This window comes from Lemur catta, chromosome 1, assembly GCF_020740605.2.
Source record: "Lemur catta isolate mLemCat1 chromosome 1, mLemCat1.pri, whole genome shotgun sequence".
Taxonomy (NCBI): Eukaryota; Metazoa; Chordata; class Mammalia; order Primates; family Lemuridae; genus Lemur; species Lemur catta.
The window spans coordinates 159,243,154-159,267,905 of record NC_059128.1 but is presented as its reverse complement, the minus strand read 5'-3'; positions in this window follow the sequence as shown (position 1 = coordinate 159,267,905).

The window sequence follows — 24,752 nt, the reverse complement described above, 5'->3', positions numbered from 1 at the left end:
TTCTCAGAGATGGAAAAACAACACAAAAGAAAACTCCAATAGCAAGAAGTGTGCTAAGGAGTTTGCAAACCTTCTCTTAGTAATTCACATTAGAACTCTCTAAAGGCAGAGGATGTTAATATGATCATTATATTGAAATTATAGAGATTGAGACTCAAATGAAGAAACTAATACTCGAAAAGGATTAAAAATCTGCTGAAGTTCATTGTACATAACTGACAAATCCTGCTTTTGAAGACCATGACTTCACCCACTAAGATGCATTGCTGTATGTTAGCAGGGAGGATAGAATTATTTGACTCTGGCAAGACACATCATTGAAATGCTCCAATTTCCAGAGCAGAGGATCACTAGTCTTACCAGACTAATGGGATTATGGGTGCTCTCTTTTGTCACTTTTGTGGAAAATCCTGCCTAAGGCCAACATCATGGAAAAATCACCATTTGCCCTTATATTCAGGTAGATTTGTTGCCATGTGTATACTATAGTGCAGCATGTCATAAAACCAATTTAATTCTAACTGTACTACTTCATTGACCTTGGAATCATGATACTGAACCTATCAGATTTATTATTTTTTTTAATTTGCAAACTGGGAATGATGATTAAAGTTTCCAATTCTCATTCTTTAGGTTTGGGGTGGGGAATGAAAATTTGCTTTTCTAATAAGTATCCAGGTCATGCTGGTGCCACTGGTTGAGGGATCACACTTTGAGAGCCACTGACTTAGAGCATGAGGGTTTAATTCTCTCTCAGAACTATAAATTCTAACTGCTATTTTTTCTTCAATAACTTATTGAAGTTAGCAGTTCAATAACTGTTTACCAATCTCACTATTTGTATTTATTGTATTCATTTCCTCACTCCTTTATAAAATTTGATGCCATACATAATCCTGTAAAGCTTTTTTAGTTTGTATGTGTAAGGTGCACTGATTTGTTCCCATGATTCTGAATGCTTTAGCTTTGGAGTATTCTCTTCTTGTGTTGTTCCTTGCCAATGTGGAGCATCACTGACCATTTTGCCAGGCCACCTGCATCTTGGTCACACTGATTGAGTCTGGCTGTAGAGTGTCCTTGTTTCAGTTGTCCAATTCGCCTTCAACACACTATGCATAGGAGCCAAAAAGCAGGAAGTACAGAAGGCTCAGTCACAGTTCAGTGCCATATATGTCTTTAACATCACTCACCATCTGTTTTTCAGAGAGGCAGAAGCAAATTTCTCTTCTATTTGCACTAATAATCGCTGAGCAGAGTGAGAAAGACTCATGCCGGAATGTCTTCCACAAAAAGTAGCCTCTTTAAAAAGAATATCTAATTCAAGGTATTTTTTTTTTAATCATAAGAGGGATCTATCCCATTCCCTACATACATGATAGTCATGAGTGTACGAAAGGGAAGGCAAGGCTGAGAGCTGCCGCTAAGACTGCTCAACCTCAATTTTTTTTTCTTGTAATCCATCCAGTTCTTCCAGGTCCAGTCAAGATTCTGTGATACCTGTATCAATTGTGATCCAGCCAGAAAAATAAAATCACCATGGCAAGTCATTCAATAAGAAGTCATACCAAATGGGGAATTAGTAACAAGGTGTTAGGATAACTGAAAAAGCATATAGGGAAAAGAAAAAGCAAACTAGAAGATAGCAATTCCTGGAAGCTTTCGTCAACTTCAAGGCTGGTAGGAAAATGGAAGATGACGTAGCCATGGCCTACAGCCACTTGACAGAAGCTAGAACTAGAGTGGACCAGCGTGCTGGGAGCTCGAACAATGGCAAAGTCACAGGCACTACTGCACAAAGAAAGGAGCCATTGCTGAAAGAACAGAGAGTGGGAAAAATATCCTGGTTTCTCTCTTCCTTCTACCTTCCTTCCTATCATCCACCAGTGACTCCTTCCCATTGGCCCAATGTAGGCATAAAAGGAGTCTGGGAAATGTAGTTTTTAGGATTAGCCCTCTTTGAAGTGTTATAATGGATCTGAATGTAAATAGGTAAATGAATGTCATAATGCCTCACCCTGTCAGTCTTACATGTACCCAAATTTAAAAGTAGCATTTACTAAATCGATCATTTCATTCTGCCTTGTGATCAAATTAGCTAGAAACTTATCTTGTTTCTCTGGATTTCATGAAAGGTAGCAGTTTATAGTAGAGTACAGATCCTGTCTCACCATTTACTGGTTCTATGGCTTTGCCCACAAGACCTCCTTGAATTTCAATCCCACCATCTGTTAAATTGAGATAATCCTGCTACTTATATCACAGAGTCATTGTGAGGATTAAATGAGGTAGTGTTTACAAGGCAGTTAGCACAATGTCTAGCACACAAATAACACTCATTGAGTGAATAGCCCTTCTCTCCTTTGTTTTATGTCTTTTACAGCACTGTGCACATCACAGATCCTCAAATAGTTGTTGAAGACACAAGTCAATAATCAGTGATACCTACCTGCTTGCTTCACTTTCTAACTAATTATATTTGTTTTAAGCTTATTCTTCTTTACTCAAGAAGGGTTGGGATGGGGAAATGACCAAGAGCACTGGAATATCTCAACACTTCAGAAATGTTTCATACTCAGCCATCCCAGATGAAATCGAGTGTTACACTTGGATATTTGCATAGTAGGCTGGTCTTTAACGTGGAGCCTTTCAGCAGTTCTAGTAAAAGTTGCCTCTAGGATATCAATTATGTTGTCATTGCTGTTATTACTTTAGAAGAAAGAGTCAATTTGCCTTTTGTTTGTCCTAAGAGGAAGTACCAGTCAGGCCAAGTGGGTCACCACTTTGTGTTATTGTGTTTGAAAAATGCACAAGGAACCTGTTTGTGATGCAAAACAATTAGCACTTCTAATTTCAGCATCTCATTGTCCTAGGGTGTGTGTGCTTGTCTAGGGTCATGTCTCTTAGGCATTTAAGGCTGGCTTTCAGTTTTAGAAAGGCCCAAGCAACCAGATTATTTACATACAGATACATTAAAAGCAAGAAGGATCAAGGGGCCACCTATCTTTGTTTGGCTCCAGCAGATCTTTGAGTCATTTATTTGGAGCAAGCTGGGAAAAAGCCAGTCTAGTTTTGTTGTTTTACAGCCAATCGTTGGCAGCATGAGAGTAAATGGATGGTAAAAATGTCACCGCAAAAATAAGAGCAAAGGTTGAATTTTAGGTCATTGAGTTACAGCTGTTATTTAGATGAATTCTATAACTAAAACATTTTATTTTTGTTTATATTACCATACTCATCTAGGTCAAAGGCTCATTTTTCATTCTCAACATAACATTTTTAAGAGATCATAATTGGCAGATTTAGAGAAAGGTCATTTTAAGTTGGGATAGCCTGCAATTTGTAGAATGCACTGTTAGAATAAGAAAGAGACACATAAAGGTCCTAAAGTCAAGTACAAATTCTCTTGATATCTCAAATTTAGAATCTAGCATTGCATTTTATGTACCACTTAGAGCAAGTTCCTGTATTTGAACTTAGATTCCACAAAGGCATGTAAGATATCATTAAAACTTCACAGCTAGATTTTTTTTCTTGTGTTTTCTTACCAGGAAGGGACTATCAGGCTCCCTGTGGCTTGAGTCCAAAATTCCACACAACAGTACTTTACTGTACTGTAAAGTACAGTCGTGTACCACATATGATGTTCCTGTCAATGACAGACCACAGATATGATGTTGGTTCCATAAGATTATAATAGAGCTGAAAAATTCCTATTGCCTAGTGACATCATCATGTTGTTTAAACTGCAAAGAAGTTTTCACTTAGGTCCAGTTGCTCATCACACGAATAAGATCCAATTATTGAGACAAGGATTGCCAAGGAAAAAAGGAATTTTTTAATATGACAGATGTCTTGTGAAGAGAATGGGGAAGCTGCCTCAAATCTGTTTGCACACTGACAGAGATCATGGGCTTTTAAAGGAAGGGCCATGTGCCTTGGAGCCATACCTGGTATAACTAACAAGGGGCTATGTGCACTGGGGGCAGGTTGTAGGGGATGGTAGAAGTCTGCCCAGGGGCTTTCAGAATCTCAGCTCTTTTCTCTTGCAGAAAATCCACCATTTCTGGGAAACAACTCAAAAGGCCAAGTAGTTAGTTAAGGGAGAGGATTATAAAAAACATATAGGGGTCATTGAAATTTGTTCATGGAGCCCATGGCAGTGGTAGCTGTCATTGTGCATACAATGCATTTCTCACATATTTGTGGTGATGCTAGTGTAAACAAACCTACTGTATTGCCATTGTATAAAATTATAGCACATATAATCATGTCCAATACATAATATTTGATAATGATAATAAACATGCCTGTTATTGGTTTATGTACTTACTGTACTATAGTTCCTATAATTATTTTAGAGTGTTCTTCTTCTGCTTCTTAAAAAAGCAGTTAACTGTAAAACAGCCTCAGACAGGTCCTTCAGGAGTTATTCCATTGGCATCACAGGAGATGACAGCTTCATGCATATATATTATTGCCCCTGAAGACTTTCTGGTGGGACAACATGTGAAGGTGGAAGACAGCGATTTTGACAATCCTGACCCTGTGTAGGCCTAGGCTAATGTGTGTGTTTGTGTCTTAGTTTTTAATGAAAAAATTTAAAAAGTGTAAAATAATAAAATTTTAAATATAGAAAAAACTTATAGATTAAGGATATAAAGAAAGAAAATATTTTCATGTATCTGTAAAACTGTTAATGTTTTAAGCTGTTATTACAAAAGTGTCAAAAAGTTAAAAAATTTAATAGCTTATACAATAAAGTTATAGTAACTAAGGTTACTTTATTATTGAAAAAAAACTTTTTAAAATAAATTTAGTTTAGCCTAAGTGTACAATATTTAGAAAGTCTACAGTAGTGTACAGTAAAGTCCTAGGCTTTTACATTCACTGACCACTCACTCACTGACTTACCCAGAGCAACTTTCAGTTCTGCAAACTGTGTTCATGGTAAATGCCTTATATAAGTGCATTATTTCTTATCTTTTGCATAGCATTTTTAATGTACCTTTTCTATGTTTAAGTATTTTCAGATATGCAAACATTTACCACTGAGTTACAACTGCCTAGAGTATTTGGGGCAGTAACATACTGTATAAGTCTAGGCCATACCATATAGCCTAGGCATAGAGTAGGCTGTGCCATCTGGGTTTGTGTAAGTACACTCTATGATGTTTTCACAATGGCAAAATTGCTTGACAATGCATTTCTCAGAATGTATCCCCATCGTTTCAATATATGACTGCATACTAAGTATTCCTGAGTCAGGCAGGATGTAGGCTCTAATGCCAGGAGTCCTGTTTCCTCTGCTGGACCATGAGAACTGACCTTAGAGCAGACTTCTGGGTTTTTTGGAGGGTGCCGTATTCTTTTTCTACATGCAATTAGATCTGTGGAATACTCTTTACTAATGTCAGATACTCTTATTTTTGAAGAATTAAAATGTTCTCCTTGGGAGAATGATTGACTGGTTCACAAGAAAGTCCTAATTAAAAGGCTTTACTCAACAGGAAAACTCAGTGTTCCTGATAGTTCTTGCTATCATTTTGTCAGAGTGACCATCTTGGCATAGCCATCCCTGGTTGCCTAAGACTTTATTGACTCTGGTTTAGCTGGTATCAGCTTTTTTTCAGAGCTTATGTTACACTAACTTTTGAGGCTTATACTAACCCTGATCCTATTTAGCCCTTTACTAGCATGCATTCAGTCATCCAAGCATCCATTCGCTTACTCACGCAATAATTCATTCAACAGGTATCTACTGAACCCCATTAAATGCCAAGTTTTCTGAGAGACTCTCAGTGTACTTCACTTTTCAAGCAAAGTTAAACATAGTACCTGCCATCATGCAGCTTACGGTGCAGCTGTCATTTTTTTTAACAGAACAATCACACATATAAATGTGATAAGTTCACAAAAGAGATCTTTGTAGTGTTATGAAAACCTGGAATGGGAGAATGTGAATTACCCAAGGAAATAGACATGCTTTATATAAAAAATAAATAGGAGTGAGAAGTAGACTGTTTTAAGCATAGCACAAGGCCTTGTGGTGGGAAGTAACACGTCTATGTCAAAGAACTAAAAGGGGGCCAGCAGCAGGAGCACCAAGGACAGAGAGAGTAGGATGGTAAGCGATTCTGGAAAGAAAGGTAGGAGTATAACCAAGGGACTGTGTAGGCCCTGTTGGAGATTTTATCTATTATCCCAAGACCAGTGAGAGGCCATTGTGTGATTTTTAGGGTTATAGAAAGACGGGCAGTTTGTGTGGGGATAAGGACATAGAGTGCCATGTTCACCTCTAAATTTCAAAAGGATCATTCTTACTGCAATATAGAGAATGAGTAAATGCTAAAACAGTAGTGGAGAGGATAACATGGAATAGGTTCTAAAAGATGAAATAATAGATTAGATATGGTGAATGGGGGAGAGGACAGATTTAAGGATGCCACTTGGGATGTGGCTTATATAACTGAATGTGTGATGGTACCATTAACTAGGACAGATAACACTGCAAAAAGACTAGCATTATTTATTTTGCTTGTCTACCTTCCCTTTGTCCACAGAGTATATCTAACACGGCAGCATAGACAACTGTTTGCATTCATTATGGAACATTAAGAAGACAAAGGCAAAGACCACCTATGTACCATACAACTGAAAGTAACCTGTTCCACTGATATTTTTTATGACCAGTCAGCATAATGTAGTGGAAAGTGCATGAACTTTGTAATTAAGCACACTTAGGTCTAAATCCTACTTTTGAAATAGTGGACAATTTATTTGAAAGTTTCTCAATCTGGACACAAATTGATATTTTGGGCCAGACATTTGGGCTGACTTTTTGGATGTGGGGTCTGCCCTGTGGATTTTAAGACATTTAGCAGCATCCCTAGCTTCTACCTACTAGATGCCAGCTTCCTTGCCCCCTTGCTGTGACAACCAAAAATATCTTTAAATATTGCCAAATATCTCCCAGGGATGAAAAACTTCCTCCAGTTGAGAATCCCTTTACCTTTCTTAAGTCATAATTACATCATTTTAAAATAGCTATGATCTATATACCTTGTTGGCTGATAAGTACTTGGTACATGTAATATTAGAAATACAAAATTTGATATAGAAGTGATTAATTAGAATAATCAAGTAATTATAACAAATTATTATATAAACTTTAAAATTTATATTAACATCAAAAAATATCAAAACATGTTACTTTCGCTAGGGACCCTTCCAGGGCCTTGGAAGAAGGTCCTGCACAAGTCAAGTACCTTGAAACGCTATGACCTTCACAGCAGGTCAGCCTTTGAACAGGATTGGTCACATCTGAAAAATGTAAATTGGATGAGAACAAAAGTCCTGGACTCTAAGCCCTGCTTATGTGGGTTCTCCCTAGTAGAGTCTACTCTTGACTCTGCTTAGAGGTAAAAATATTCTTTTGTTCTTGTTCTCTCATACTGTGCACTATAAACAGCTACAACAATAATCTTTTCATTATTACAACTAGTTATATGCTAAAAGAGAATAAAACTTCTATTATCTTTGAAAAAGAACATTTTGTTGTTTTAAAACACCACTTAATTATCAAATGACAGCTTGTAGGCCCACCTTAAAATCATGTTGATTGGAAGATTGATGGTTCAGTGACTGAAAAAGCTAAGGTTCAGACTGCAAACATTATGGGCCTCATTCTAAAAATTAACACCGATCTTATCATCTTAGAAATAACTTCTTCTATGGCCTCTTTATGGGATTCATTTAAAAAATAATTGCCTGTCCTAAAATCTGTTGGAATTAGCACTGTTACTGAAAGATCTATTAAAAGATTAAGGTTTCTAGATATTCGGCTACTGGCTACTAAGCATGTTTCTGAAACCCTAAATGATCTGAGACTTGGTTACCAAAGAAATGGCCTCTCTTTTACTATATGTAAAAGTAATTGTGTTCATAGGGTTTTCTCTTGTAGGAGAACTTTCTGCTTTTGGAATAATTAGATTTATGATAATTGCATTAAAATTTGTTTTGGCTTAGTAGAAGTAATATTGAATCATAATATTAATATTCAGTTGCTATTTTAATTTCAAATAATCATAACAACTGAATTAACTTTCTAGGGCTGCCATAACAAAATACTTTGTGGCTTAAAACAACAGAATGTTGTTTCCTCACAATTCTGGAGGCTAGAAGTCCAAGAGCAAGGTGCTGTCAGGAGTGGTTTCCTCTGAAACCTCTCTCATTGGCTTACATTTCCACCCTTACTGCCTGTTTATATAAGGATCTGTACTTGCACATCTCTGGTATCCCTGAATGTCCTAATCTTTTCTTCTTATGAGAATACTAGTTATATTGGATTAGGGCCACCCTAATGGCTTCATTTTAGCTTAATCACCTCTTTAAAGACCTTATCTTCCAATACAGTCCCATTCTGAGGTTCTGGGGGCTAGGGCTTCCACATATGAATCAGGGGGGATTCATCTTATAAGAGCAGCCCTGTATACTTAGATGAAAATTTATATTCTAACTTTCAGTAATAATAAGGAGTAATTTCATTTTCTCTGAACTGTCTGGGAAAAACTTTTTTTCTCCAGATTCCTGGTTAAATACAATGTAGGTCCAATGCATGTGTCATGGAGTTATATCACTTTAGTGTAATGTGGTCACCGGCTAGTCAGTTCCTATGAAGCTCATATAGTGGCCTGTTATTTTGAATCAGAGTTTTTCATGATGAAAGCAACCTGATTTTTTGTTTTGTTTTTTGCCATTGTGAGAGATGTGGATTTTGGCAGTGACATATGAGCAGCTATTATGATTGTCTAAATTAAAAAAAACAAAAAAGATTAGACTGTAAGCTGTTTAGGTTAAACTCATTGTGTGCCTGACTTTAAGGACAGATATTCCTTATAATCTGAACTTTCTCTCTCTGAATATTTTATATAATAACTTGTAAAAAATGTTACTTAAAATTTTCTCACCACACAAAATAACCTATTATAACAAATATGCTTGCTTGTGCTACTGAAAACATTTAAGTTATACATGAGTTCCACATGAGAGAATGTAAAATGTATTTAAGTCTTAATATAGCTGTTTTTACAAAAGAATTAAAGCCTTATTCTTTCAAATGTAGGATACAATCTTCCCTATTATTTTCCTGTATTCATGACTGTATCTTCCAAGAAGGTGGAAATGCTTGCAAAGAAAGTAGATGAGTCTGAGATACCTAGAAAATCCTATAGATTGAAAGGAAATGATAAGAGATATTGAGAAGAATGTGAACATAAAAGTGATTGAACCAAAATAAAAAAATCTTAGATCTTGCTAAAGAGTGTGGATTTAGTGAAGTGGACATTGAAAATGTTGAAGAATACTTAGCATCAAATAGTGAAGAAATCACTTCCTAGAGAAACATTCAACTTGATACTCATCATTGGTTCAAAGAAGAGAAAGATGAAGAACAACACTTGTTGAACTTTAAAGTTTTAAAAAAAGAAATTACATACACAAGGGTTGTGGTCACAAGTGAGTGATTGTGTCCTTAGTAGAAGCATCACATCCAAAAGTTGCAATTTATATATAGCTACATGTCTTAGTCCATTTTGTGTTGCTTTAACAGAATACCATAGACTGGGTAATTTATAAAGAAAAAAATTTATATATCACAATTCTGGAGGCTGGGAAGTTGAATATCTATGGTTTATCTATGGGAAGTCCAATATCTAGTTTCTGGCATCTGGCAGGGGCCTTATTCCTGTGTCATGCCATGGTGGAAGGCATCATATGGCAAGAGATTACTAGCACATGAGAGAGAGCAAAAGGGAACTGAAGTTGCTTTTATAACACATGCACTCTCACAATAACTAACTCACTCCTGCAATATGAAATCAATCCATTCATGAGGACAAAGCCCTCCTGACCTAGTCATTTCTTATTAGACTCTACCTCCCAACACTGGGGTTCTGGGGATTAAGTTTCCAACACATGGACCTTGGGGGGACACATTCAAACCATAGTGCCTTGTGTTGTCAGAAGCAAAGGGAACCTAAACATGTTTATATTGAAGGTTTGTTTGTTTCTTTGTTTCACCCATTGCTTCACACATGGATTTAGTCAAAGATTTATAGTCATACACTTCTGGAGTCTTTAGAGCCAAGAAACAAAGATTACTTCTTGTTCCTTAGATTCAGAAACTTGGAGATTTACTATTTTCCTTATCCCTGCATCAGCTCACTCTCACTCACCCTTGCCCCCACCAAACAGCAAGTATGCTCACAACCTCCTAACCTTTCTTCTTGCTAACAAATCAAACTAGAGAAACTCTTTTATTTGTAGATAACCATTAAAAATGCTTTACTAAGTGTGATTTTTCAACCCTGAGTTGTCTACCTGTAACATTTTATTTCAATATTTGTGTTACAGCATTTTCATGGAAGTATGGATGAAAAATATAATTATACCTGATACTGTACAAGTATCAAGTTGTCTTAGTGGTACATAAGTAGGAATTGATAATTACTTCTGCAGCTCTAGTATTTAGATATAGATAGGAGCTCAAATTTTTGATGAATGAATAAAAGAAGAAAAGGAACGAAAGAAAGAAAAGGAAAGAAAGAAAGAAAATAAGAAAGAGAGAAAGAGCAAAAGAAAGAAAGGAAGGAAGGAAGAAAGAAAGAAAAAGATTCATCCCTAAGATTGTCAATGCTTAGGCTGTCTAGGAATTTCATCATTGTATGAAACTTCCTTTCTGTGAAAAACTGTATTCAGAGTTACAAACATCTTTCAAACAAACTTTTAGAACATAAAATTCCATATCAGAATTTTCCTGGTAGAGTTTTCTATCATTCTCTTAAGACCTGACTATGTTTTCACTTCCTGCTCAATCTGTAATTGCTCATTTCAGTGCCTTGCACTTCAGATACAGACTGATTTTCACTCTCCAGCTGAAACTGCTCCTTCTGGGACTGTGCCTAATGTGCTACTCTACATGCCAAAAGATCACATAGGCGTAGTCTGAGAGAGGAGTCATATGCAATTACTCACTGCACAAATGGCTTTGGATGATGACAACAGAGCCTTTATTCCACTCCACAGACTTAGCTAGTTATACTGTGGCTCCAGTCCTACTACTACTCTCTCCAATGCAGACACACAGTTCTCTCTTACTATAACAAGGCAAACTTATAATGAGGCTCCTCAATTTGCCCTAGGTGCTGACATGCTGGTGGAGTATCACTTAATTTCCTTGCACTCTGTCCTCTGTAGAATTTTTCTGGTGCAACCTAACTAGAAGGGGGTCTTTTCATTAATGTAATTGCTGCATCTGGTAAATGTTTCTTTCTTCTTGTTAGGGTTAAAGTTGAATATTGTCACTCAGATTTGCAGCACAATAAAAAACATTTTTCTAGGCATTTTTGGAAAGGCTAATAGACTGAATTTCTCAGGAAGGCATTTGGGAATTGCTATGGTTTAAATGTGTTTTTCAAAAAGCATATGATGGAAATTTAATCCCCAATGCAATGGTATTGAGATGGGACTTTAAGACGTGATTAGGTTACAAGGGCTCTGTCCTCATGAATGGCTTAATGCCATTATTGCAAAAGTGGGTTCCTGAAAAGAAGGATGAGTTTGGTCTCCTTTATCTCTTGCTCTTTCCCCCATCCTATGCACTCTCTTGCGTACGTCTTGCTATAAGATGATGCAGCATGAAGGCCCTCACTAGATGCCAGAGTCATGCTCTTGGACTTCCCATCCTCCAGAATTTTAATCCATTTTGTTTCTTTATATATTACCCAATCTCAGGCACTCTGTTATAGCATCAAAAATGGACAAAGACAGGAATGTTGACTTCTTTGTATTTATTTTTATTTGGTTTCCAGAAATGAAAAACCACCATATGAATATGCTTACCACGGCCATAACAAAATTAAGTACTCTGAGTATGTCTTGCTGCTTTATTTTCTTATCTGCCTTTCTTATCTCTCATGGACTTGGAAAGTATTTTTCATTTTAAATCACTCATGCAGCATCTCGTGTTTCTCTCCATTTCATTTCTATTGATAATTTTTATTAACCAGGAATCTTGAGAAGTAAATAGAAATTTGTAGCTTTTGTCAGTAAAAGGGGAAGTTACATCAAATTGAACACAAATAGCTACTTACAATGTCAGCATATATTTTGTAACTGCTCATTGAGAGCAAACATGATGAATTATGAATCTCAGCAATGATTATAAACAGTTGCTAACATCACAAAAAGAAAAGAAGCCAGACATTATGTTCCCTGATAGGACACAATATTACCTCCAAAATATTCTTGCCAAAAAATTAAATCTGAATTAGATAAGGTCTATGTCTAACTAAACTTTCCAGGAAATACAAGAATAAAGGGTCATGCTAATGCCATAGGAATGCTATCAGCAAAATACAGAGCTTACTTATTCAACAAATAAATTTCAAGGGAGAAGAAAAGAAGTTGGAGGGAAATTGATAAGTTTAGAGACTCAAGAGAATCATCAACCCATCCTTGACTATATCTTGAGAGAGAAAGTATTGGAAATGTTGCCTGAATTCTTCATTTGACTGATGAGGGAATGAAGTCTTAGAAAGACTAAACAATTTGGCTTAGATCATAAGGCTGAAAGAGCCCTGACTGCCAAAGCTCTTATTTTCTGAAGCCATGGTCTTACCAGAAGGATGAGGTGTCTTACAATACACATGCAGATTATGATTTATGACTTATGAGCTCAAACAGAAAGTGAATAATAAAGTAAAATTCTATTTGGCCATGTAAATAAATAGTAGTATTGATTTTTCTTAATCAATTTGGATTTTATTATTGATCATATATAATATCTATAATATCCTGTCATATCCATATTGAAAGAAATTAAAATGGAAACATGAAAATATATCACATATTCTTTCCTTCAATGGTTAAATTTATTCTTTTCAGGTTCATGGCACTAGCTAAAGAGGATATACATATAATATTGAATTTGCCTTTGAACCAAATTTATACCAAATCACAAGTACACAACTAAACCAAAATAAACTCATTTGCTTAGGATTCTTCTTCATGAAATATAATTTATATAGACCAGAACTTCCCTAATCCTTTTTAATGAACATATTTGAAAGTTGATGTCATAGTTTACTGTGAAAGGAGACAAACTTTCCTGCATTTAATTGAATTAGGATTGAAATAAATCTCTTATGCGAGATCTCATTCTTTATGCCTTCCATGAGAGTGAACAACAGGAGAAAATCAACCCTAGGAAAGTAAACATGCTCAAAGGCATAGAAATCTGTTGTGTGTTTTTTTAAAATTTATTTCTGCATTCATACCTATTCCACATGTGTAAGATACGAAAGGATTCAAGATGCAGGAAGATTCAAAGTTTGAATGCAGGAAAGATTCTCAATGCTTTATTATTTAATTAGAAAACAATGTATTTATAATATGGTCAGCAAATATGCAAAATGGAAGATTTTGTATGACTCCTCTCCCATTATTGCCATTCTTTCCTTAATTTTTGAGCTTGATTAAATGTCCACAACTATATTTGAGTCATCTTTTGAAAATATAGTGATAACACCAGCGGAATAGTCCAAACATAAGACCTATTTGTTCATCAGTCATGTTGTAAAGGAAGTAGCTGACAATAGATAGCACATAGCATCTTGACTATAAAGATACCATTCATTTTTTGAACAATTTAGATGACTTATCTTGTGGTATTTTTGGTTTTTCATTCAGGAAATAAGCACTCTCTATATTAAACTGCCAAATCAGAAAATCTAGAGTGATTTTGAACTAAGTGAACAAATATTTATGGAGTGACTACTGTGTATAAGACACAAGGCTATGTATGCCCTTTTGAGAAAACAAAATAAATAAGTCAGGATTTCAGATAATAAACATTTGAAATGATAAATATTGAGATGATGAGCATTGAAATGTCAAGAGTGAGGCAGGGAGACTGAGTTCTGCAGAGCCCAATATTGTGTAGAGGAACCAGTCAGGAATATTTTCTGATTTGATTGCCATATCTATAAATCAATCAAAGTACATATCTTAATTTGTCCTCTCTTGACATATTATACTGTACTATTAAAATTTAAATTTTTTTTATTTTTATTTATTTATTTATTTATTTTCGAGACAGAGTCTCACTTTGTTGCCCATGCTAGAGTGCTGTGGTGTCAGCCTAGCTCACAGCAACCTCAAACTCCTGGGCTTAAGTGATCCTACTGCTCCAGCCTCCTGAGTAGCTGGGACTACAGGCATGTGCCACCATGCCCAGCTAATTTTTTCTATATATATATTTTAGTTGGCCAGATAATTTCTTTCTGTTTTTTCTTTTAGTAGAGACGGGGTCTCGCTCTTGCTCAGGCTGGTCTCGAACTCCTGACCTTGAGTGATCCACCCGCCTTGGCCTCCCAGAGCGCCAGGATTACAGGCATGAGCCACCGCGCCTGGCCTAAAATTTAATTTTTTACTGTTCAGGCTAATAAAGTTTTATGATGAAATGGATAATCCTAAATAATAGACAATCATGAACCTTGCTATAGCCATTCACCCATTCATTCATTCGCTCATTCATCGAATATTTGAGTGGCTCTTTTGTGCAAAGTATTGTGTAATTATCCGTCTTATTCTTATCTCTTCTTCATTTCCCTCTCACTAGATTTTTAACATATAAATAACTAATCTTTTTGTCTAACTCACTTTTAAAAATTCTTGATTTCACTTTCCCCCATTTCTAGCTCTCATTCTTTTTACAAAATTTTAAAAAATGTATCTGTATTTTATTTTTTCTTATTTTCCACTTATTTCCCAATGCACAGCAGCCTATAATTTTTCTTGATCACTCTCCTTAAATTGATGTTGTTAGTTTAACAAAAACCTAATTATTATTCAATTGAAGAGAAATTGAACTTCTCCACAACATTTGGCACTATTACTATCTTCCCTTCTTGACACTATCCTCCATTGACTTATGCAGTGAAAAGGAAGGAATTAGAGCAGTTGGCCTGTGATCCGTTCCTCTCTCCATTACCAGGGATGAGGGAGAGATACTCTGGGAAGGAAATAAGAAAGATGACCTTGTCTAATCTCCTTGCAAACAAGATAAGCCAACTGCTGGGCAAACTATTGATATTTGCTAGGAGAAGAGTCTTTATTTATAAATACTTTTAGCAGGATGTTCTTGCTAAAGTTCTATGGAACAAGGAACTGAAATCTAGGCTATATGGCTCACTGGAAAATATCACACAAACTAATTCACCATTTGAGATATAAAATAGAAATGTTTTATAATGTAAACTCTCCTTACCGTGTGAAGCAATCTTCATAAATCATATAGGGACCTTATCTACTTTGGACCAGAGAGTTCATATCCAATGTGTGATGGACATAACTAGGGAGTCACCAACAATGATCCCAACCTCTCCCTGCTTTGTCAGTCCCTCTTGTTTACTTGTATCCTTTAAATTATTTGTCAGACCAGATCTTGGGAAAAATCACTAATTTGTGTCAGTCAGACCTGATGATCCAATCCTGTGTATTTGTGCATTTACCAGTATCCTTCCCAAATCTTTACAGATTTTTCCTGTTTTTCTCATGAATGTCTGCTTTTCCCAGAGCATTTTTGTTCTCTCATTTAATATACAATTATTGGTCAATCTCATCTCCCAAAATGGTATCAAATAGCTGCTGAACATATTTATTGACTTCCTCGTGATTTTCTCCAACCCAGTGAATGTTTCCCACTGTGGCAGATGAAATCCAATTCCATCCAATGGTAGATGAAACCAGATTATTCTTCACTTACTTTTTACATCCATGAAGTCACAACATCATGCAAATCGTACTCTTATATCTCTTGTACTGGATCTATCTGTTCTTTTTCCAATGTCTCTAATTTAGTTTATCTTTGCCGCTATTCTGACTACTCTACCATCTGTCTTCTGCACTGTTGCCAGAGTTATCTGCTAAATGCCATTCTAATCATATTATACCTAGTCTTACAATTCTTCAATGATGATTTATGGCTATCAAGAAAATATTAATGAGAAAACATAGCAGGGAAACTCCATAACATTAGTCTGGGCAATGATTTTTGATGTGACCCCAAAAGCACAGGCAACAAAAGTGAAAATAGACAAATGGGATTGCTTCACACTAAATAGTTTCTACACAGCAAAGAAAACAATCAACAAAATGAAGAGACAACCTATAGAAGGTGGGTAAATATTTGCAAACCATACATCTGCTAGGGGTTAGTATTCAAAATAGATAAGGAGCTCAAACAACTCAAAAGCAAGAAAACAACTCAGTTAAAAAATGGAAAAAGGATCTGAATACATACATCTTAAAAGAAGACATACAAGTGGTTGACAGATATATGAAAAAATGCTCAGTGTCACTAATAATTAGGTAAGTCACAAATAAAACCACAAAAGATAACAACTTATATATGTTAGAATTCCTATTATTAAAAACAGGGAGGATAACATTAATTGGGTGTCAGGCAGATGTGGGGGGGAGGGGATGGGTGTATACATACATAATGAGTGTGATGCACACTGTCTAGGGGATGGACACATTTGAAGCTCTGACTCAGGGGAGGGGGGAAGGGCAGTATATGTAACCTAAACTTTTGTACCCCTACAATATGCTGAAATAATAATAAAAAAAAAGCTAAAAAAACCCAGGGAAGATATCAAGTGTTGGTGAGGGTGTGGATAAGTGGATAGAAGGGAATCTTTGTACACTGTTAATGGGAATGTAAATTGGCACAACCAGTATGGAAAACTGTATGGAGAATCCTCAAAAACTAAAAATAGAATTAACATATGATCCAGCAATCTCAGTTCTGAACATATATCCAAAGGAAATGAAATCAATATATTGGAAAGGTATCTGCACTCTATGTTCATTGCAACTTTATTCACAATAGCCAAATATGAAGTTAACCTAAGTGTCCATCAATGGATGAATGGATAAAGAAAATGTGGTGTATAGACACAATGGAATACTATGCAAACTTAAAAAAGAAGGAAATCCTGTCATGTCCAACAACATGAATGAACCTAAAGGACATTATGCCAAGTGAAATAAGCCAGGAAAAGAAGGACAAATAAATACCAGATGATTTCACTTATATGTAAAATCTTAAAAAAGTGGAACTCATAGAAGAGAGTAGAATGGTGGTTACCATGGGCTGATTGTGAGGTAGGTTGGGGAGGTGGTGGTCTAAGAGGATAAAAATTTTCAGTCAGAAAAGGAGAAATATGTTCTGGATATCTAATGTATAACATGGTGACTATAGTTAATAACCATGTATTGTATGCCTGAAGATTTTAAGTGCTTTCACCATAAAAAATAAATGTGTGAGGAAATGCATATATTAATTAGCTCAATTTGGCCATCCCACAATGTATACATATTTTAAAACATCATGTCATAGATGATAAATATGCACAATTTTTATTTATCAATGAAAAATTAATTTTAAAAATAAACAGTAAATGAATGACAGAACAAAAAGATTTATTAATAAGCCCTCATGATATGGCCCTTGTTTCTTCTCTACTCTTAGCTTCCAAAAGTATATTTCTTAATATCATAACAGCATTCTTTTTTTAGAATAAATCATGCTTAATCAGGATAAATAATTATTTTAAAGTATTGTTGAATTATATTTATTAATTTTGTTTGAATCTATGTTTATAAGAGAGATGAACATACAGTTGTTTATTAATATTTTGCTATTGTTGCTGGGTTTTGATATCAAAATAAGGCCATCCTATGAAATAAATTGAAAATTTTTCTATCTTTCAATATGTGCTGATATATTTCATATTACATTTGAATTAGTTTTTCCTTTAAAATGAGAAAACAATAGCAACAACAACAAAAACTGTCAAAATGGTCTGATACCAAAGGCTTAGAGATAATTATTTTATTATTCTTTAATTTTTACAGATATTACTAATATTTTTCAGAGTACTTCTTTTTTTAGATTAATTTTGGAATGCCATATTCTCTAAGAAAATTATTTACTTCATGGAGATTTTTTAGCCTTATTAAAATATAATTGAAAATACTATTCTCTTGTGATTTTTAATTTCCTCTGTATCTATTGTTACTGCCAATATTTTGTTTAGCTTTTAATGATTCATTCCATCTTCATGTTTATTATTTTATCTTCTTTGTCTTTCTTAAGAGCTTGTTTCATTTATAAATTTGAAAATAAAATTTCTAAGGTAACATACAAAAACAGAAACTATAGAAAGAAAAAACAGAACAACAAAAAATGTCAAAAAGAAAATCAAAACTCTATGGAAGTAATACAGATATATTATATATACATATAAATACATATAAAGAAACATAAAAAAATTATAGACAGAATTAACTCATTAACTGAAAGACAAATATGATAAGAATGCCAAAGGAACATAAGAAAGGTTATAGAAAGATAGAAAGTAAGATAAATCAGGGAAATGCTAACCAGGAGGAAGCTTGTTTAACTATATGATTGTCAGACAAAATGGACTTTACATTAGAATAATTATTGGAGATAAAGAAAGTAATTACACAATGATAAGAACTTGATTTCCCTGAAGAAAGTATAATTTAAAATCTGTATTTATCTGATATAAATTCAGAATGGTAAACTGCAATATCATTTCTGGTAATTGATAGATTAAGCAGACAAAACACCCCTTAGGATATAGAACATGTATCCTTCATCAGTAAGGATATAGCATAATTAATAATCTTGATATAATGAAGATACAGAGATTACTAAAGCCCACAAATAAAACATTTCTTTGAAGCACACACTTGAGATAGTTATAAAAACGAACTGCAAATTATATGAAAACAGCTTTCACTTAATTTCAAAAAATCAAGTTTTCTCTAAAAATGTCTATTCTGTAAAAGGTAAGGTATGTGTACTTCATCTCTCAGAGTCTACATCTAAGGGCCTAAGTGAACTAGCCCTCACAATCACTGAAGAGGCTCTTTTCTCTTTGAACAAAATGCTGTAAATGACAGGGAGAGTGTAACTCATCATTGGAATGTCATGCTTCGGACCTAGCACCCGTGGTTGAAGTTGGCTGGAGCTGTCAGTGTTGGTTCACCAAACTGGAGGCTGAAGCTTCTGAGTTTATTTTCCTGCCACAGACATACACATGAAAGTCACCACTGATGACTTTGGCAGAAGCAAAAGTCTTGGCAGAAGCAAGTTCCAAGAGTGAGAGCAGGAAAGTTTAAAATTGCCACCCTAATTAGAGTCATATTCCAAGTCTCCTACCACAGAGTGAAGATCAAATGCTCCTTCGACTAAGGTGAGTGTGGTGATTGGCCTTCATCACAGTTGGATGGGATTCTTTGTCTCTTCCCTTTTATGCATTATGTAGCCAGCCTTGTTACTTAAGGCCAATGCCCAGGCTTGTTACTTAAGTTACACAGGAAACTCATCTCATAGCTAAATCATGCAAAGTAAGTACTTTGTTCCAGCTTTACCTTTGGGCTGACATATGGCCTGTGTCTATACTTTGGATCCATCTCAGCAAAGTGACCAGAATCCTGAATCTCTGATTCTGTAGGTCAAGTTTCAGTGAAATTTCAAGTTCTCTGAACTGTTCAAGCCTAAATATGGCATACAGTGGGGAGACAAAGGTCAAAATTTAAAAAAGAAAAGGAAAGAAAATATTCAATTAGAATATAAGAAAGCTCCAAAATGCCACTAGATTACTCCTTTTGTTACAAAGGTCATTATAACTTCCATGGCATTTCTACCAAGAATTTTTAAGCATTTTCTCTCCTGCAATGGAAAGCTTATACAATGGGAACTACGTGGTTCTGCTGCGTTGTAAAATACACCATGGGGGATTTATGGGTGGTGTGATGTATTCATAATTCCATGCCTTCTATGAGAAAGGTATAGATGATATTTGCATAAATTTTAAAATCACATATCACAAAGAGAACAACTAGAATGTAGCAAATTGGTTAAGTGTTTAAAAAACTCCTTAAGGAATTTTGACGCTATTTCAATACAACATATATTAAGCCCATATTCTATGGTTTGTTACGCATTTGTTAGGGTGAAAAAGCTCAAGTCCTTACGCAAAAAAAGTCACAGAAACAGGCCATAAAAAATGAACTGTATTGAGTCACTCATTCTAGGATGGAATTGTGCCTTGAGAACATACATATAGAAAATAATTCTTCCTTGGAGGGGATGAGAGGTTTATGAAAACATAAACATGAAGGGATGTTTGAATTAGATAAATAAGATGAGTAAGATGAAATAATAATGTTAGTAGAAAGTTGTGTGCATGTCAAAAGCAAAATGTAAGCAGGGAGTACATTGTAAAGGGTCCTACATACATTTATCCCTCATGTTAATGTTTGGACCCATACAGCACATTCACTTTTCAAAAGGTTTTCAGTGGACCACTTTATTTGTTTTTTCTTGACAGCTCCAGACATGTCACCACATGGTGATCATGTGATATTATCATTAATATTTTACAGATAAAGAAACTGAGGCACAGGGAGAATTTGTGATTTCTCACAAGGCATTTTGTAAATAAGCAAAAAAAACGGGACAAGAAACTGGTTTTTCTTGCCATCTTGAAGTTCAGTGCTTTGTTACATACCCCAATCATTCTACACGATTTGTATTTTCTCCAAAAACACAATTAACGACAATCACTATTGATTTCATTCACATGCCACAGAATAAAATAGAAATGCAGCAGCAGCCCAGTAGTCAAGCACACATACTTCTGTTCCTATTGAGAGTTCCTGTATTAAAAAAGAAAATAAGTGGCTTGCCATAAACATAAAATATCTAATTTTAAGTTGTTTCATTTTTTCTAAAGGGAATACAAAAGAATGGTCACCTGCTTTTCCTTTTTTTCTTTACTGAATTAAAATATATATAGAGAAACATGTGCAGATACAAGTGTTCAGCTACATGAATTTTCACTGAGTACACCTGTGTCAGAAGCATCCAGATCGAGAACCAAAACACGATCAACACCCCAGAAGTCATCTGTATACTTCCTTCCAGTCACCAAGGGTGATCAATATTTTGACTTTTCACATCATAGATTGATTTGTCTGTTTTTGAACTTTTTATAAATTGAATCATTCAGTGCATCCTTTCTTTTATCTGTTTTCTTTTAACATTAAGTTTGTGAGATTTACCCATATTATTGCATGCAGTTGTAGTTCATTCCTTCTTGTTGTATAATTAATATTCTATTATGTGAATAGACTACAAGTTATTTTTCTTCTACTGTGATAAGCATTTATTTTGGACTATGACTAGTGGCATTGTGGATATATTGGACTATCTTGTTTTGCCAGATTTTTAAATTATGTAGAAAAGAGCTTTGTGAGGTTAGTTAAAAAAAAGTGTAAGTCAACTTTGTTACAATTTCTACGAGTAGTTTAGAAGAATAGAAAGGGAAATGATTTTAAAAAGTAGACGGGAGAGATAAAGGAGCAAAGGAAAATGAAAGGAGATACCACCTGTGATGCTTTATCTAATCTATAATTACTGTGATAATCGTGATAATGATGTGGATGATAGTAACAACTACTGAGCATTGTGCAGGTCCCAGGCATTCTACTAAGTATTTCATGTCGGTTATCTCATTTATTCCTCAAAACAGTCCTATGAGAATTTTACAATAATTATTTACATTTTATGGAGGAAACTGAGGCTTTTATGTATCAAATTACTAGAAAGGGATGGAAACAAGATTTGAGTTATGCAGTCTGTCTCTAAATTGAGCTTAGCCATTGTACTCTTATATTACTTTTTAAGATGTAAGAAACTCTATCCCTATTTTATAGTTGAAGAAACTAATTCTGAAAGGCAACTTGTTCAAGGTCGCGTAGATAGGGAGTAGTAGAACCAGGGTACAAAAAGATCGACCCAAAAGTCCAGATGTTTTAAAATACTGAAACAGATGAGAGGAAAATAAAAGAGGAAAGAGACTAGATAGAAGAAAAAAAATCATCTGTAAGGATTTGACTTGGAAAAGAAAAATCACTTGAAGTGTTTAAAAAAGGCAGAATTTAACACAAAGCAGGAGTTACGCAGCTGATGGAAAAATTAAGAAGCCAAACAGTGAACAGTGTGGTAACCCTGAGATGAGCGTTAATAGGAAATCAACCAGCATCTGTAAACTGGAAGGACAAAAGGAACAAATGGTACCAGATGTAAGAAGTCTGGGTTACCCGACGGAAGAGGGAACTACAGGCACCTGTTTGATGCAACAAGATGGAGACGGTCAAACATAAAATTGGACATACTAGATGAAGAAGACCCAAGAATTACCAGAAATGCCTCCAAGGCTGAGGGAGAAATCTAGGTTTGTAGGAGCCTCTGTTATGGGGAGAATCATTACATAACTTACCCCAATGGTGGAGATATTTTTTTTTTAATAGTACTAGAAAGAAATAGTGAAGGACTATTGAAAGTAGAATGAACTTAGAAGATTTTGATTTTTGAAGGTTGTGCAGTATTCTATCCCAGCCGCTTTCAAAATCTACCACATGTGGAATCACGTGAAATGCTTGTTAAGGTGCAGAATCCTGTGCTCCACCCCAGAAATTCTTATTCACTAAGACTCAGATGGGACCTCAAATTCTGCATTTCTAATGAGCTCCAGGTGTTGCTTATACCCGGCCCACAGAAGATACTTTGAGTAATACTGTTTCAACATTTAAATTCACCACTTATTTACTTATTGTGTGCCATTCAACTGTTCCAATGAGTAGGCCTTCAGAGAATCTTCTGGTCACCTAGAATAGGATGGATATCATTGTATCCGGCATGCATACCATCATCCTTCCTCACACAGCCAAACCCCACTCACAAAAAGGATGGCATATAGTACAAGCTCATGCGTTAATTCAGTTACAGATAAGTATTTCTGCCAGCCAAAACCTTATTTTCCCCTTGAAACTGAAAATAAAAGTCGATCAACTATTATTTCAAAGTCTTTTCAAAGCCTCTTAAGTAGTTAGAAACAGCATCTTTATTTTTCACAGTATATAGTAATATTATAAGCATCAATGCATGATTATTTTATTAACACTGCCCTGATTTTGTAATTTATAATTAGACACTTGGTAGGCCAGTGTGGATTTTCAGTGTTTATGTAATACCTCCCTGAAATATACCAATGACAAATCCACTAACCTTTATTTTGTAGTAAAAATCCACATGGTGATTTTTAGTACATACCTGTTCATAGTCTGTGAGTTATTTCCTCTCCTCTACACAGTCATGACTTCTCTCATATGTATAAATGCATGCTGCCCAACTTCAACAGTCTCTCAGATGTACATATTTTATAACTTAGTAAATCTGAATACACACGGACTCCTCTCCTCTCCTCTGAGTTTTTATTTTCTTGGTTTCTCTGTTTCACAGGGAAGCATTCTAATCCCCTATTGATGGAACTTTTGTCATTTGGTCAAAGTCCTTTAAAAGATATAAAATCTACTTTGTATCTGTAACTCAAGATTCAAATTTCTTTTCCAAATTAGTATATTAGTCAGCTCCTTAATCATGTGTTCCTTCCTTTCTAAGACTGTTCTGTCTTCTCTGAGCCAAATCTCTGGTTTTATTTTGTGATTATGCTTGAGAGCACAGGCATTGAAATATGTTTGCAACACATGTTGTCATACTGGAAATATTATTATTTAACATGGAATTATTTCTTTTCAAGTTCAAGTTCTAATAGACAGTGAACATTTCTTAAAAATAGCATATCATCAAATATAATCATTTATTGCTGAAATGTTAAGTGCTGGTGTTTCATTTTGTTTTGTTTTGTTTTTTGGTGAGCCCTGAAAAGTTCAGGAAAGTCAAAGAAAGTAGAAACTGCAGCAAAATTCAGTTTTCAAAAGGAAAGTACAAAATAGATGATTCAGTAGGAAAATACGAGATAAAAAAAGGCACTTATGTAGAATAATTTTTATCTCCTTCAGGTCACTAAGAGCAACAAGGGGCTACAGTTCCCATACAAAACCATACTTGAATTCTAGAGTGGACAGAACCTTCAGAAATGATTAAATTTCTTCTTGTCTTTAGGCAAGGAAATATCTAAGCAAAATTATAGACATACCCCTCTTCCTAAATTAAAATTTCCTAGAAGAAAAGACCACTCACCCTTCTTTACAACCTCTAGTCCAATATTTAGAAGCCCCCAGTCTTCTCCCTTTTTCATTGTCCTTGTGTTAATTTTCTGTGCATATGCAAGGCTTGTGCTTACTGCATCCTATGTATTGTGGAAGGTTGCTGCGAAGAAATACGTTGCCTTTTATCTTTTATAATATGGCTAAATTTTAAGAAAAAAACCTGAGAATGGGGTTTCAAATGTATTTGTGGAATAAACAGGACATAATGTGGAGCAGTTACATGCAGTAACATGAGTACACAATTTTAGAGTAGGTGTTTTTGCAAGCTAGAGGTTTTCCTTCAAAAGACCACAGAGGCAATGACCAAGACACTTGGTGTGAATATTTGCTGCCATATTTCTGTATTTTTCAACTGGTTTAAGAAACTTAGATGCCCTACATGGGAATCTTCTGTAGAATAACATAGCTTCAGAGTTGGTACATAAATTTGGCAGCTGTCTTGTGTACAATCGGCGTACTCATTTCCCTAACAAGGTCACTTCTCATTTTTGGCTATGAGAAACGGTGTACACAATCCC